General features: G+C 39.2%; 1 protein-coding gene across 4 annotated transcripts in view; it reads right to left on the bottom strand.

Moving 5' to 3' along the window:
• The window catches only part of adcy7 (adenylate cyclase 7), a 35427-nt gene extending 20019 nt beyond the window's left edge, over window positions 1–15408 (bottom strand). For 3 of the 4 annotated variants that reach the window (XM_011609683.2, XM_011609684.2, XM_029846398.1), the window contains exon 1: window positions 15259–15408. The gene's annotated coding sequence lies outside the window, so the exon portion shown is untranslated. Of the gene's footprint in view, window positions 1–10093; window positions 10397–15258 lie in introns of those variants that run through there. The other variant, XM_029846397.1, reaches the window with a different exon arrangement.
• Window positions 15409–15416: the final 8 nt, after the last annotated feature.

The raw sequence follows: 15416 nt of genomic DNA, 5'->3' as shown, positions 1-15416 counted from the left end.
ACTCTAATGAGCTCTTGTCTTAAACCCTGGAGGCACACCTGCGCTCTGCCAGATCGTGATCAGATCGATGACTTTCCAGCGTATTCCTGTTTGCCTGTCTGCCCGGTTCCGACCTTGCCTGTTCCTGACCATTCTGTTTTGCCTGCTCCCCGGTAAACTCTGTCTGCCTTCTGCCAGATCTCGACCTTGCCTGTCCCCGACTATTCTGTTCTGCTCGCTCCCCGGTGAATCCTGTCTGTTGTCTGTTTCTGTAAAGCGGTGTTCAGCCAAACTCGTGTGTCGCATTTGGGTTTTCATCTGGTCCGTGACAGTTAACCCGAATTACCCTCATATGTCCACCTACATCTAATTGTTCCCACCCTTGCCCCACACTCCCACTGTTCATTGCTACTTAGACTACTGGCCTGACTCTTTGTCTGTGGCCTGTTTTGCTGGCTGTCCTGTCGGGACTGTTGGTTAGTACCACCCATCAGAATGTACTAGTGCACCCAAGCAAATATTTGGTGAGAAATACTTGTTCTGGTATATTCTAGTTTATTAAAAAGAGACTATAATCATATATAATATTGTGCTTTGTGCTCATGCTTTACATAGCGACCCATTCTGCCTACAATAAAAAGAGAAAAACAAACCCGTCGCTTCGCGTCTACAACAAACAAGCGTTCAGACGTAACAGTTGACTGCAGTGACCAGTCCAATAAAATCAAAACTGTGTGAGCCAATGACAGTGACTTCTTACTACTTTCCCTTTCATTGTTGTTGCTGGACAGAGCGGCGAGCATGCTCCTCCACAGTCACAATAACAGCAGTCTTAACACAGTAAAAACCACCATGGTAAAACAAAGGATGAATAGGTTGTGGGGGTAGAGTCCTTCCCCTACTGCCAGCTGCCAAGTAACTATGACGGTAAAACCTGTGTGATATTTACTGTTAACTTGATGTTTACTTGACGAACCTATAACTCAACACGTTTCGATTCACAACCTGGGAACCAAAGATAAGAAAGATAAACTACTTCTGAAATTAGCACACCATGATTCATAGCTATTCTCAATTAATCAATATTTACTTCCAATCAAGTGCAATAAGAGAAAAAAGAAAATACTTAATGGCTCATTTAATCTGACAACCCTTATATAAAGTTTCATATGGTTATTTGTAGTCCTGCCTGCATATCTTGATTTGTTTCAAATTATCTTTTCACCCAATGAATAAATAGGTAATGTGAGGATTTTAATACAAAGTTGTTTAAACAATGACTGCTGTGAGACAATTAAGGGGCTTCAAGTGTTTAACACAGTCATCTGACATAATACAAACTCTTCTGTGACAACAGGTCAAGATCAGTGCTCTTATGAAGTCTTCTACACTCCCAATTACCTTGGAAGGAAAATCCACTCCACTAGCTTTGGAGCTGTAGTTTTAAAATGGGTGAAAAATAAGACAGTGATGTGCTGAAAATGTGCTGCATTGAACATTTTCCCCCTCTTTTTACCACTGAAGCTCAGCAACTGAGGGAATCACAGATTTCTGATGTGGTATCACTGCAGCCTACAAATGAGCCAACTAGTGTCACTCATATTGGACATGCTGCCAGAACACAGGGATGTACATGCATCGTTGCCAAAGAAAAGACAAGTAAAAATTTTAAAGGATTCTTGGAGCTGGTATAATGTAGACAGACTCATGAATTGACAATGTGACTGTGATGAGTGCGGAAACTCTTTTGAGTGGGCTTTAATTATCCTGGCGGAGACAAATAATTGACAGCATGACACTTTTCCGTACATCATAAAAGGCTACGCCTCATGCATGAAAAGATTTCAGTGAATTACAAATTGTTTAATTTTATTGTCAGTTTTCAAGAACTGACAATATAATGGAAACCAAATGTCAATATAGCAGGCTAATTAGTACATGATGTGACTAATTACAGAATTGTTCAGCTTTTTCAAAGCCAGTTTTGTCAGGCTAAAAATAAGAATTCACTGGTATTCTCCAGCACTTGTGAAAAATATCTGAAATCTAAAAATTATAGTTGGTATGAGGGTCGGGCTACCAATTTTCCAAAGATCATACACACAAAATGGCTGTAATAACTAAAGTATCTTTACCCATTAGTTTGTTTAAGGTAGCAAGAGATACCACTATGCCTTTACATTCTAAATATTTTTATTAATATAATGTAAAGAAATCACAGTCAACACTGAAAAGGGTAATTAATGAATTGCCAGTGATTTGCACAGAATTGATCATGCTCATGTGAATATTATTATTATAAAGTGTTTCATTATCTTATAATATATATTCCTATGTTAATGTACATTCAAAATCAAGTCAAATCAGAAAAATACTATTTGTTATATGATGGTGAATTAGATGCAAATCAGAAATGCAAACATTGTACATTTATCTTTAAATAGAGTAGTCATTTAGGCTTAAATGCCTCATACCTTGATCCTGAAGTGCTTGGAACTAGACAACATGAATCTGAGCCTTCATACAAAGACTCCATGGGGCCATAAAAGACCAACCTGGAGGCCAACTTCATGCCCACTGGTCACCATCACAGGTGGCATATACCAAGGTGATGTTCTATTAACCCTAACTCTGAGCCAGGTCACTGACGATATTGGCTATGGATTTCAGCTACCAAATGGGGCACCATTAGCCACTTGCTCTACATAGATGACATCAGCCGCATGCCAAGATGAGCGAGACTCTCTGATTCACACTTCCCAGAACGCCAGCAACAACATCGGAAAGTCATTCATCTTGACAACAGTAGTGGAAATATAAACACAAGATGGAGAACTGAGGGAGCCAGGCTATCGAGGGGAACCTTGGTATTCTGAAGGGGGCATTGAGGAGGCTACAAGGAAGTTGGTCACAGCAAAAATACCTCCAGAGCATAAAGCAAGTCCTGAGAGCTGAATGGAAAGAACAAAGTCTGGACAATAAACCCTTTCACCCTGCCAGGCAATAGATATCCTGCTAGTATAATAAACTGGCCAGAGGTAGAGATAGAAGCTAGTGCCAAAAAGACAAGAAAGCTACTCCAGCACCCTGAAGCCAAAAGTTCGAGGCTGAGGACTAGTCAGCATGAGATCCATTATCCAGGATGAAACAGAAAAGATCAGTGAGTATATCATAAAGATGGCCCCCAGAAATAAGATGCTAAGTCAATACCTCAGGCAACAACAGAAATTAGATGGAGGAGAACAGCTGGGACAATCATGGGAAGACAAGCAGGAGCAGGGCTTGGTTCTTGGCCCTCTCCTCCTCTGTCTATTGGCTCCCACTTGAGTTGAAATTTAGTAAACATTGCATTTATTTTTACCATTATGCTGACAGCAGTCTAATCTAAAACTGTAATCCACACTTTAGTACATTTTCCCAATGTTAGCTTTTCTCCACTGGCTGTCCATCCATTTTAAAATCCTTTTTTCAATTATTTTATTTGCTTTTAAATCCCTACATAGTCTTGGCCTGCCTGACATCTGTGAGCTCATACAACCCTATGGACACATGTGCTCTATCAGCAGCTGACCAGCTGCTCGAGTGTTCCCAAAACTTATTTTGGAACCTTTTGTCCCAGCACATCAAACAGAGCTTCATCTTATCTGATTTTAAATCTTTTCCTAAAACCTATTTAGTCTCTTTCACCTTTGACACCTTGAGACATTTATTATATTTTATTTGCAAGAGGACACATGCTGGAGCCTATTCCAGCTAAATATGGGCAAAGGCAGGGTACACCTCTGAATGAGTCACAAGCTCATAGCAGGGCTCTATATGAGCAATTGGATGTTTAGTACCTTGCTCAAGGGTAGCTACCCCTACTACCAGAACACCTCAAATGTTTTGCCCACACGGGCTTGAACTGACCTGCCACCGTTCTTGATACATGCATGGTATGTACCGCATTCCCACATTGAGGAAGTGGCTGATATCAGAAAATTCTAGCTGGAAAAGGCTGGACTGATAGAGAGCACAGAAGGACTGATCTTGGTAGCACAAGCAGAGGTCCCAAGTACAAGAGTACCACTTCTGGCAATACCCAAGGTGCAAGCTTGCAAAGAAGCCCATGAGACAATCAGTGTGTAAGATGATAGTAGGTAAAGCATAGTTAAAAAATCCCAACTAAGTAGACGGTATAGTGTGTAGGGACATCTGTGCCAAATTTGGACTAGAAACTCTAAGGTCAAATTGGGACACAGCTTCAAATGTGGTGAAGAAAAAATGGGCTATGATCCTGTTCAACTTCCATATACAGACTGACAAACGGATGATGGTAAACCAGCTGGACATTGTGGTGGTGGTGAACAAAGTGGAGAAGAAGGCTGTAATGACAGAAGTGACAGTCCCAAATGACAGAAACATCAGTCTGAGAAACGGTGAAAAACTGGAGAAATACCAAGATTTGAGAGAGCAGATGGAAAGAACGTGGGGAGGGAAGACAACAGTGATCCCCGAGGTCATCGGAGCAATGGGGGCTGCCACCCCCTAAGCTGGAGGAGTGGCTCCAGCAGATCCCAGAAACAACATATAAGATCTCTATCCAGATGAGAGCAGTACTATACCAAGAGGGAGGGAGGAGAGAGGAATAGTGGTGGGGAGGGGGAGAGAGAGAGAGAGAGAGATATGTTCTCCACAGTGTGTGCTAAACCCCAACCTGCTAACTTTTGTAAAAAGATTAGGGTGCCAATGGATATCTGGCAATTCTGATATTGCGAGAACAGGCCCCACTTATAGGGCCCTCGTGCCACCCTCATGCAGTCTATTTCTGACCATCTGGGCAACAATGTGCAAATAAGTGTCCTTCTCAAGCCCATGATCCATGGATTCTGAATTTGGTCCTATACATGAATGTTATATTTTAAATCAAATTTAAACAATATTCATTGTTTATGATCTTAATGAAAAATATGACAGTGTTCACAGTCTCAGAGTGTCGCACTGACACCACTGTCTACCAAATCATGTTGACTACAGAGTACAAAAAAGGAAGGCTCGATGAAAGACAAAACTTGAGTGTTTAATTATTTGAAATGACTTAAAAGCAGTCCTGAGTTGGACAGCTTCTTAGACACGTGCAATAACGGTGTTTCATTTACCTAGAAAATGAATTGTGAGAATTTACAGCAGTGTTATTACAAGAGCCACTGACTCATAGAATTCTCTGAAGCAGAGGGCCACGAGAAGAGAGGAAAATGTTTAATTTCAAGGAGAAATAGAAACATTGTCTTTTGTGACCATTAACAGTGAAATCTTCCTTGTTAAATGATGTCTGTGAATGGTCAATGTATTTCTTCTCTACAGATCAATTATCCTGCCAGATCTTAGCCAAACCAATGTCTGATTAAATGCCCTGTGGCAGATTTCCTTCTGAAGGGAATCACTCTTGCTTTTATGGTCATCGCTGAGTGGCTTCCAACAAGTCTGCCCATGAATGGACCAGGAGTGACCTCCATTAAAGAAAACGGCAAACCGCATTTGCCAGACTATGTTATCATCTCCAGGCTTTGATACAAAAGAGTCAGTGAGAGGAAATGATTCCATCACAAATAGATACACTGAAAATGTGTTCAATTCAGCAGTTTGGATTCTGGGTTCTATTATAAAGTGCACAACAGTACAATATTTTCAACATGCAGTCTAATCGTACAAACATTTTTTTTAAATAAAACAATTGTTATCCTACATTCTCTCTTCTCTAACATGAAATTTTAAAATTAGCATTGTCTTGATTTGTTGGTGGGAAAATATGCAAAAAGTGTCATCTTACTGGCAGGCAAAATTCAAGAATTCATTAGTAGCACATTAAAAACCTGTGACAAGCAACTGTCCTTTAGCTTGGATATTTGGCACATTGACCAAATGTGGGTCTGACTACAGTCTTTCTGCTGTTGTGGTGCACACACAGTCTAATTTATGTTTTAAGTAAATGAGTGGCAACACTAGGCTTTAACATTAAATGTAAAGTCCAAACATGAATAATATTTGATGAAAATAAAATACACTTTTGAAGTAACTGTAAGCTGTAACTATAGCATGTTATTCATGACATATTCATACTCAATTTTGTGAATAGCATTTCTGTTATTAAAGTTCATTAGATAGTTTCAGTTTCTGTTCCATACTTTAGGTTCCCTCTCTGTCACATTTGGATTTCCCAACTTCATCATGATCTGTTTACTTTGTTTGGACAGTAATTATATTTTTAACTCTGTTGGGATTCATTCTCATCAAACCAGGAAATGTATGCTAACAAAAGCAATGTTTTCATATTAAAGTTGTGTCTTGTAGTCAGTGATTTAATGATTAGAAGTTTTCAGAATATAGTTTACATGGGGACAATCCCATGTAAGTCAGAAAAAAGGTTAGTGGGTTGAGTGGCTCTTGCTTTACTCAGAGACGTGCACGAACAGATGACTGATGCATGCACAACAATGCAGGAGGCAGATTAGATTAGGCCTTCTGTTCTGTCCCTCCACATCTTCCCTCCTCATCTCCCCACAGTACTGTCCACTGGTATTAAATTAGACGCATTAAACAAAAGGAGCTGCTGAAACCTAACGATATTAACAGAATACTATCTCATTACTGATTTAAGGTACAAATGGCATTGTTTATAATAAATACAGGAAGTACAAGCAAGAGCACCATGGAAGATGGCCATTACTGCTGAAGTGTTTCACATTTACTTGCATAAAATGGATCCTAGTGTCACCACCACAAGTGAAACTATCAATTTCGCTGCTTGTCACAAACAGCAGCATAAAGACGGGTATATCAATGCAACATAAAATGCTGCACTCTAAACATATCAACCATCAAGCAAATCAAATGTTGAAAGACCATTTATTGAATTAGTCTATTCCATTTCCTTCTCATATGCCATTAGGTTTAAAAACACCTGCTCTGCAACAAAAGCAAAATGTCCTCTATCAGTCAACAGGGCATCAATACATAATGTCAACACAATTATGCAAAATCGACAGGAAGCAGATAAACAGTTAGCTTCAATTAATGAAGCACATTTTTGTTCCGTCATTAATAGTACAGGATGTTCAGAGCAAATGTATGACTATACCAAGTCCCAAGGCATTATATAACTTAAATATCATTATAAGAGAAACTTACCGTGCACGTGTAGTGCCCCGGTTGAGTCAGTAGCACCAACATTGTTGACATAATTTGCATGACTGTGAAAACTGCTGGTTCCTTCTCATTTATTTCCCTTATTCCTCTTGCTTCCTGTGTGACATGTGTGTTTAACTTCGGTCTGCAGATCGTTCCACACTGACGGCTAATTTTTAAAGGACGAATTAGTGGCACGTGACGGCTGTGCCACATGCAGACAAGTCAATCGACAGCCATTGTAGTCTGGGTAAGTCTTCACAGACAATAACCCTCTATCTTTTTAGAAGCATCCCAGAAAAAAAAAGGCAATATATACATGAATGTATGAATATATACAAATGTCAAATAAAAAAGATTGTGGCAAACTTTTTCTAATGATTTATGAAAGTGTATCTTCAATGTCATGCAAAGTCATGCAATATTATTGAAGAATGACAGCCTTGGTGACTACATAAAAGAAGCGATACAGAACGGATTATAACCTGCACTGAATAGAGAGGATCTTGGGTAGAAATTGTACTATAAATTCAATGTCAACAGTGACCTGCATGAGAATGGGATATTATTACAGATCAACAGCAATAATTTGTTTCAAAACTATTTACCAAGCTCTGAATCTATGGCTATGATGGAATAATATGCAATATAATGGATAATACATTCAATATAAATGATTGAATGATTTGTAGAAAGCTCCTAATACAGCTATTTAGGAAAAATTGCGTACCTGGGATTAAAGACATGAATTTTTTTTGACAAGCCAGAATGTGATAAGATGCAATACATTATGGAACGTCTGTGTTTATACACACACACACACACACACACACACACACACACACACACACACACACATACGTTTATGAGACCGTGTAAAGCAGACCAATACCAACAGATATAACATTTTCTTCAGGCTACAGATCAACTGATCCTTGGTTGAATGGAATGTTGTCTTAGACTAAAATCTGTAGCATAGTTTATACCCAGTAAGGATAGGTAATTAATTTTGGTTTTTCATTTGAACAGGCTTAAGAAATGAAGACTTTAATTCTACTAGAGTCTTCTCTCTTTATTGGGCTGTAATTTTGGGGAATTAAACATGAAACTTATGGAAGCTACAGAAGTTCCCTCTTTTTGACGTCCTGACAGCTGGAAAGATTCACGACAAATACACCAAAAGCATAATTATATTTAACTTTTTATGTGAAAGTCAATCAAAATATCACAATATGCAGCAAACAACAAAGGAGCCATATCCCCATTTCTCGCTTGCTCAACAGACCCAAGCCAACCTGTAACTGGAACTGCGTCCTAGCCAAGTCTTTCACTAAGAAATGATAACCCATTCAGTCCACAATTATTTCCTTGAACCCATTAAGCACAACATCTGGAGTTACCACAGAAGCTGGAGCAACCTAAATGGCACCATCCCAAAATGCTGATGATGGTAATTGTCCAGACTGCCATAAAAGCCTGGCTGCTAACAGGGGCCATCTGGAGAATATTTTCTACAATCAAATGTCATCAGTGTTGTATCCGTGTACACACTATCTATGGTACGGAAAGTATTCACACCCTTTTAATTTTCCAGTAATTGTTATGGTGAAGACTCATGTGAAACATTTTGTTGCCTCAGGACAACTGAAGCCCAGAATTTTAGACATTTTCACAAAATACAATTCTTGCGTATTTTGCGTAGCTGTGGTGGTGTTCAAACGTAACAAAACCACAGACGGTGTATAAGCATTGATGGTTCAATGGTGAGAGAAGGAGCACAGAGGGATATCATTACCTGAACTACCGGTGGCGAGATATGGATGGTGATGGAGTTGCAGTCCATTTAACTTATGGCATACTTGATTTTTTTTTTTTTAACTTCTATAGCACTCTTAATAGTTTGTGTTCCTGTACTAAGATTTAAAATAGACTTCCTGTATCTATTACACATCTATCAGTGATTCTCAGCAGAAACCGCGTCTGTGGAGAATGTTTCTCGACGGTATATAACTATCTGATGCTTTGCCGCTGCCATTTTGGACTGGTTAAATATTTCCTATGTTTAAGCTTCACATTGATTTGATTCACCACCACTGCCATTTGAATCTTTAACCTTTTCTTGTTTTAGGTAGTGCTTTTCATTAAACTGTGGGTTACTTCCCCTCAGTTATGGGAACACTGCTTCAAAAAACATCTCGAAACCTACAATAAGATAGCGTTTAGGTGAAAGAAAATGAGCCTATAAAAATGCCTCTGTCTGAATACTGCTGCAGCAGTCACACACATTATCTGCTTAACCCTTAAGATTCCTCCAGAGCTCTGTGATAGAATCTTGAATGCATGACAACAGGAAACCCTTTAGAAAATAAGGATTGTAGAGAAAGAGAAACAATCCAAAAGTCAAAGAATACTGTAGGTAATGTGGGCATATAAATGGAAATGGCACCCTCGCAGTTATTGATGATGCGATTGCTACCACAAAAGAATACCTTTGTGTTCTCTGCTCAGTCAGTCAAAGGTGACCGGACAAGACTTAGCTGTGTAGATACATAATAATGCAAAAAAATACATCAGTCCAGGAGTTACCAGTGGCAAATACATGGACGGAGAAAGCTCCACAAAAGGACCAGTAGCTGATACTACTTCATTTTATTCTGAGAAGAATGTCAGGTGCTCATTTAATGAAAACAACCCTTTCCAGGATTTACAAAAACATATATTTTACATATTTTTGGGCAGGGATATTCTAGGAAAAAAAAAAACCTTTCCAAATGGCAAATTCCAAATATAGAGACAACTGTTCTCAATCTAAAATCTAAAATCTTAGTCACAACTGTGGCTAAGGACTTTAAAATTGTGTTATGATACAAAAATCATCCAAACACTACTACAAAAGAGAGCCACATACTAAACAATTGCTAAAGACCAGAGGTTTCATTATTTTACAAACCAATCCATGAGTATCAGTTCCAATCCATAAACGTATCTGTTAATTTCTCTAAATTTGCCGATATCCATGCTTCTGTCAACAGGTATAAAATGACAGCTGCAGAGCTCAGGCTCTCCCTCTAGAATCAAGGCCAACCACAACCAGTCCAACTTCCTTGGCAACCGTGACTCATTTCCGTAACAACGCAGTAAGGACAGCTTCATAAAAAAGAAACCTGCAGCCACTGCACAATTAGTCAAGGATGGATGCTTTTATGGAAGAAATCCCAGTTTTGAAGTAATGAGAGATGAACTCAAACAGAGTTATAGCAAAGGACAATGATGAAGCAACACAGTAATTGTTTTTGTGGATAGTTTCTGTTCCTGTGAGAAAAATCTCTTTAACCTAAAGAGAGTAAAATTAATGAAAATCTTGGTGTGGCAGTACTTTCACGCCTGTTAAATTTTGATTCCCATGAACTCAAGTCTCAAACTTCCATTTTTTTCCCCAAGACATGTTTCAATTCAATGTAACTTTAGTGTATAAAACATCATCTGCATCTTTTTACTAGTATTTTGGCACAAATTTGTTCAAGTTTAATTTATCTCTAAAAAAAAAACAGTAAAATGAACATCTCACAATGCAAAATTTGCTCAACCAATGTTTACGTAAACAATAGAAACAATATAGAAAATAACAATGAACAACCTCTTTGTCCAAAATCTCCCTATACCCTAAATATGTTCAGCGCGGATCACTGTACCCTGAATGTATCCCATAATGCATTGTCAAAATTAGTGTACATTCAATGATCCCTAACCAATCAATATATCCCATCATGCATTGCAGCGACTTGCAAGAAGCTGGACATTACACTAATTATTGATAATTAAGTTAACTTTTAGGGCAGTAGTACATCAATAAAGAAATGACCACTGACTGTTTTGTAGTTACTAATCAGTTAAAAAATATATACATTACTCAACTAAGAGTGCAAGGATGACACACACACTAATTAAGTTTATTCACAAATGTGCGGTATTATCCTCATACAGTCTACAAACTCAAGATCTTTGCTGATTTTCTCGAGTTGCACCCTCAATGTGGCTTGCAAATACCCTTATAAGATTACAAAAATCACCTTTTAAACTCAACAGAATTATTTTGGGTATGAAGGAAAAAAGCTTCTGCAGTTCGTCAACTGCATGGAAAAATGCTTTTTTTCCCAGTTGTCATCCTCAGTAATCTCTTTTTTGGATGTATTTCTGCGTTAAAGTGAGTTCTGAAAACTCGCTGAGTCTCAATGGCACTTCTCCAGATGGGGTGCTCTTATTAGCATTACATAATGTCCTTGAACCACAGCAAGCACGAAAACACTGAAATTGAAAACGGCAGAAGAAAAAAGACACCCACACATCAACACTGTTTATACACACACAGTTATTCAGAGAACTCAAACATCGCCTCACTCTAACGGCTTCTTTTTAAAAAAAAACACCCAACTAAAGTCATATTCATCCAATTTCATCCTGTGTTGATGTCTATGCAGATAGAAAGCTAAGAACATCCTTATGAAAGTAACATAAATATTATGATATAAGATTATTGAAACATTCTATAAAGTAACATATAGTTTTGGATATGACAGCAGGTGGACAGCAGGGCACCAGACACAAGTTCACAGCCCAGGTGTTGATTGGATCGGGGCAGACATTGTTTCTTTCGTGATTACATACATTAGTTTTGATGATCAAATTTATTGTTAGTTTCCGTCTGACTTCAGGGTTGCAGGAAGCGTTAAGGCAGGCCGTGCATCAAGTGCACCTGCTGAACGTGAGTTCAGCCATGGCAGGACGATAACGCGACCCCATCGATCACGACAGTGATAAACTACTATGAAATTTATGGCAAATGCAATTCATCGTAAATGACTTGTGTTTAAAGACGGCAAGACTGCTGTCAGGTTTTAGGTTTACATAATTCCACCTCTTATGCATAACATGGACTTGAAATATTCCTGTTCTTCCTGTCTGATGCCATGTGTGACAAGTAATGCCTACAACATGTAGGCTGATTAACTTGATCTATATTCATCAAGTTTATGTATATACAGTCACATAGAGGTTCTGATTGACTAATAATTAATAGTCAGTAATGTTTACATTTCAGGGAGTATCTTCATATACATGTTTTCATTTTAGACACTGTTCAGTTATTGATACAATACCTTTTTTGCACAAAAATGTCCATGTTAAGTTAATAAAAGCACCATAGACAGATGCTTTAAAAGGCCAAGGAGGAATGCCGTGAACCCTCCTGAAGGGTGAAGTAACTAAATAATACTGTTTAAACTATGTGACTTTGTGTCCAACCAATGGAAAATGATTGGCCCCTTAATGCTCCAAAGACTGCCAGGGGATCTGGCACATTGGGGCTATAGCTGGAGACAAGGCAACAAACTCCTTAGTCATCACAGTGGGCACGTGGAGGAAAGAGCCTACGGTAAATTTTCAAGTAACAAATGTCACACAGGGCTTGCTTCCCGTTAGGCGCTCTGATTATAACTGAATACTGCTGCGTACACATGTATATGATCAGGCTAACGCTCTAATTATATTGTGACCACTGAGCAGGACACACATTTTCACAATGTATGTGTGAGTTACAGCAACTTCCTCTTTCGTGGAGAAACAGCTAAATCCGTCACACAGCCACAGCCACGCAGCGTGAAAAAAGTAAAATGATTTGCCACACAGCTAAGGATGCGATGTTTGACAAAAATTGAAATTGTTCTACCATTTTCTTTTGCAAGGGTCTTTTAAAATATATTCCAAATGTGAAGTAGATGCAATCTGCTCTGGAGGAAGACAGAGAAAAATACAAAGCTGCTAGATGGCTGAAAGTGTTGAAAAAAAGGCAAACATAAATTAAATGATCTGAATTCCTGTTGGGGTTAGAGTATGGGTCCAAGAGACTTTTGTAGCTTTTGCCTGCTAGACCTGTGCACCAAATTTCATGTGTCAGTCGAATGTGGTCTTTGGGCCGTTTCTTCAAAAATGTGTAGGGGGCGCTACAGAGCCACTCATTGAGCCACATACAGATTAGCTCCTCCAGACCTTTAGTAGGGCTTAGGATGTTACACATACTGTATTTACCAAGTTTCACCCATGTAGATTAGGAAATATGCAAGTCAACAAAGCTTTACCACGGCCACACCTTCTGATAAAAACTTAAAGGCATTACAATTTAGTATCGCCTGAGATTATAAAGTTCAAACCCAGCGGAAGAGGAGCACCAGCCTAGCAGATATCACTTCTCGCCGTAGCGTCCCAGCCATGAACACACAAACCACAAAGGCGGCAACTACCTGTCTTATTTTGTGTTATACAAATACCGGTATCACAACACAGCATGTGTTGTGTACTTAATGTGACATCCATTAAAAAAGTTTGTGTCAGACTGAAAAATTGTGTTCTTGAGAAAAAATATAACAGGCCACATTAACATTTCCTGTAAAGGCTAGCAGGCTTCCTGTCACCCACTTTCAAGAACAGACTGAGAATATCTATGCACAGAATGTATGGTTAACAAATGTGTGTATGTGTGTGCTAAACCATGAGTAGCGTACAAAGCTGAGGTGTGCAAAACTCAAAAAAGTCAAACTTATTGTCTTATTGTTCATCGGGTGTTCAGCAGTCAAGGACAGACTTGGGCGACACACATAGCACATACCAAGGAGTAAGAAATTTAAATAGAACCGCAGTTGACCTCAACTAACCTTTATGCCAGTTGGGTAATATTTAGCAATCTATAAAAGAGATTTGGTGTCATATTTAAGGCAGAAGTTGTCACAGCAATAGAAACTGAAATGTGCCTGGAAATGTTGACTTTTGTGTTATCAAGCAATACAATGCCATTTTCTTATTTAAAAAAAACAACAACACAAAAATCACAATCATCCATCATTCCATTTAATAAAGTAAAATACCAATTTTTATTTAACTGAGGTCTCAAAGTGAGAATCCAGTGAAATGTTTTTGATGGTACATTAAAAAAAGAATAAAGCTTTAGTGTCACAACAACAAAAAATAACAATCTAATGTGTTCTAGATTTCTCTCTTATCTTTATATGAGATTTTATTGACAAAGGGATTAGGGATTATGATCCAAGTGACACACATGCAAACACACACCACAACCACCCACAAATGAATCAAAGTGCTTATCCTGTCCCTAAAAGCTGCATCTGTTGGGTTTAAAATAACGTTATACTTCGTAGTCTAAGTAGGGCAAGAAATCACAATTTCCCAGAGTGTTTCTTAGCCAAAGGATCCAAGAAAGGTTGACTACTTCCTTAAGTCATTTGCGATGAAAAAAAAAAACTATTAAGTTTTTGAAACAACCGTTTTAACCACAACTCAATGGGCGTTTTTGTACAATTAATCGTTACTCTGTAATGAAAGGTTGCAAGCACAAAGGCAGTGGTTTTCATCCTTGAAAACCTTAATATTATGTTCTAGAAGATAACAGTGATAATCCCCAAATGTCAGAATTTTAGCAGCAACAGTTTTGCAACGGAAAAATCAGTTCCTCCTATTTTAAGTCAGGTTTAGATGGAGAAACAGCAAGTCACCGAGGAAAGACAGGGTGATAAAAAGGCACCCAGGTTACGCCACTTGGACACAAAGTGGGCATATATTCTGTGGAAGTTTGGGGTAACGACGCAGTAATAACACCGACATTATACATGCTCATACATCTGGGGAGGTAATTTTTAAATGCATTTTAGAGATGATAATTACTGCATGCAAGTCCAACAAATCCAATATCCACCCCATAATTAGGTTTGGGTGAGGTAGAAGGCAGCAGCATTTCAAGTGAGCCGCAGCAACGTTACGCATCCTCGTTGACCAACACTTCTGTGGCGCTAGCACAGCCAGGTAAAACAGCCACGAATGCCGACACGGGGGGGGGACGATCTGTTCACCTTCACAACCGAAATCCTAAACTTAGAGACCTCACAAGTTCTTGAGCCGACAAATTCCGTCGTTGGGCGAGCGGTCTTTGTTGGAGGGAGACGCCACTTCACCTTTTTCTCTGAGCCACGTTAACAGTCACATGATGTCCAGGTGGTCGCGCGTAAAATTGGCGCCGACTTTCTTCAAACCCTGGTGAGAGTGTCTTACCGGTTCCGCCGCCGTTGGGTCGTAGTTCGGCCGTAGTTCGGTGCGGGTTACTCCGGTAACCTCAGCCGACCGCCCCGGAGTGCGTGTGACGGTCCTGACAGTTCGCGCGCTGCTCCTCACCGCGACGCCCCTCCTCCGCTTGCGCGCACATTCCGCTT

This window comes from Takifugu rubripes, chromosome 13 (genome assembly GCF_901000725.2).
Source record: "Takifugu rubripes chromosome 13, fTakRub1.2, whole genome shotgun sequence".
Lineage (NCBI taxonomy): Eukaryota > Metazoa > Chordata > Actinopteri > Tetraodontiformes > Tetraodontidae > Takifugu > Takifugu rubripes.
The sequence above is the reverse complement of the archived record's forward strand: the minus strand, read 5'-3'. Positions and strand labels throughout refer to the sequence as shown.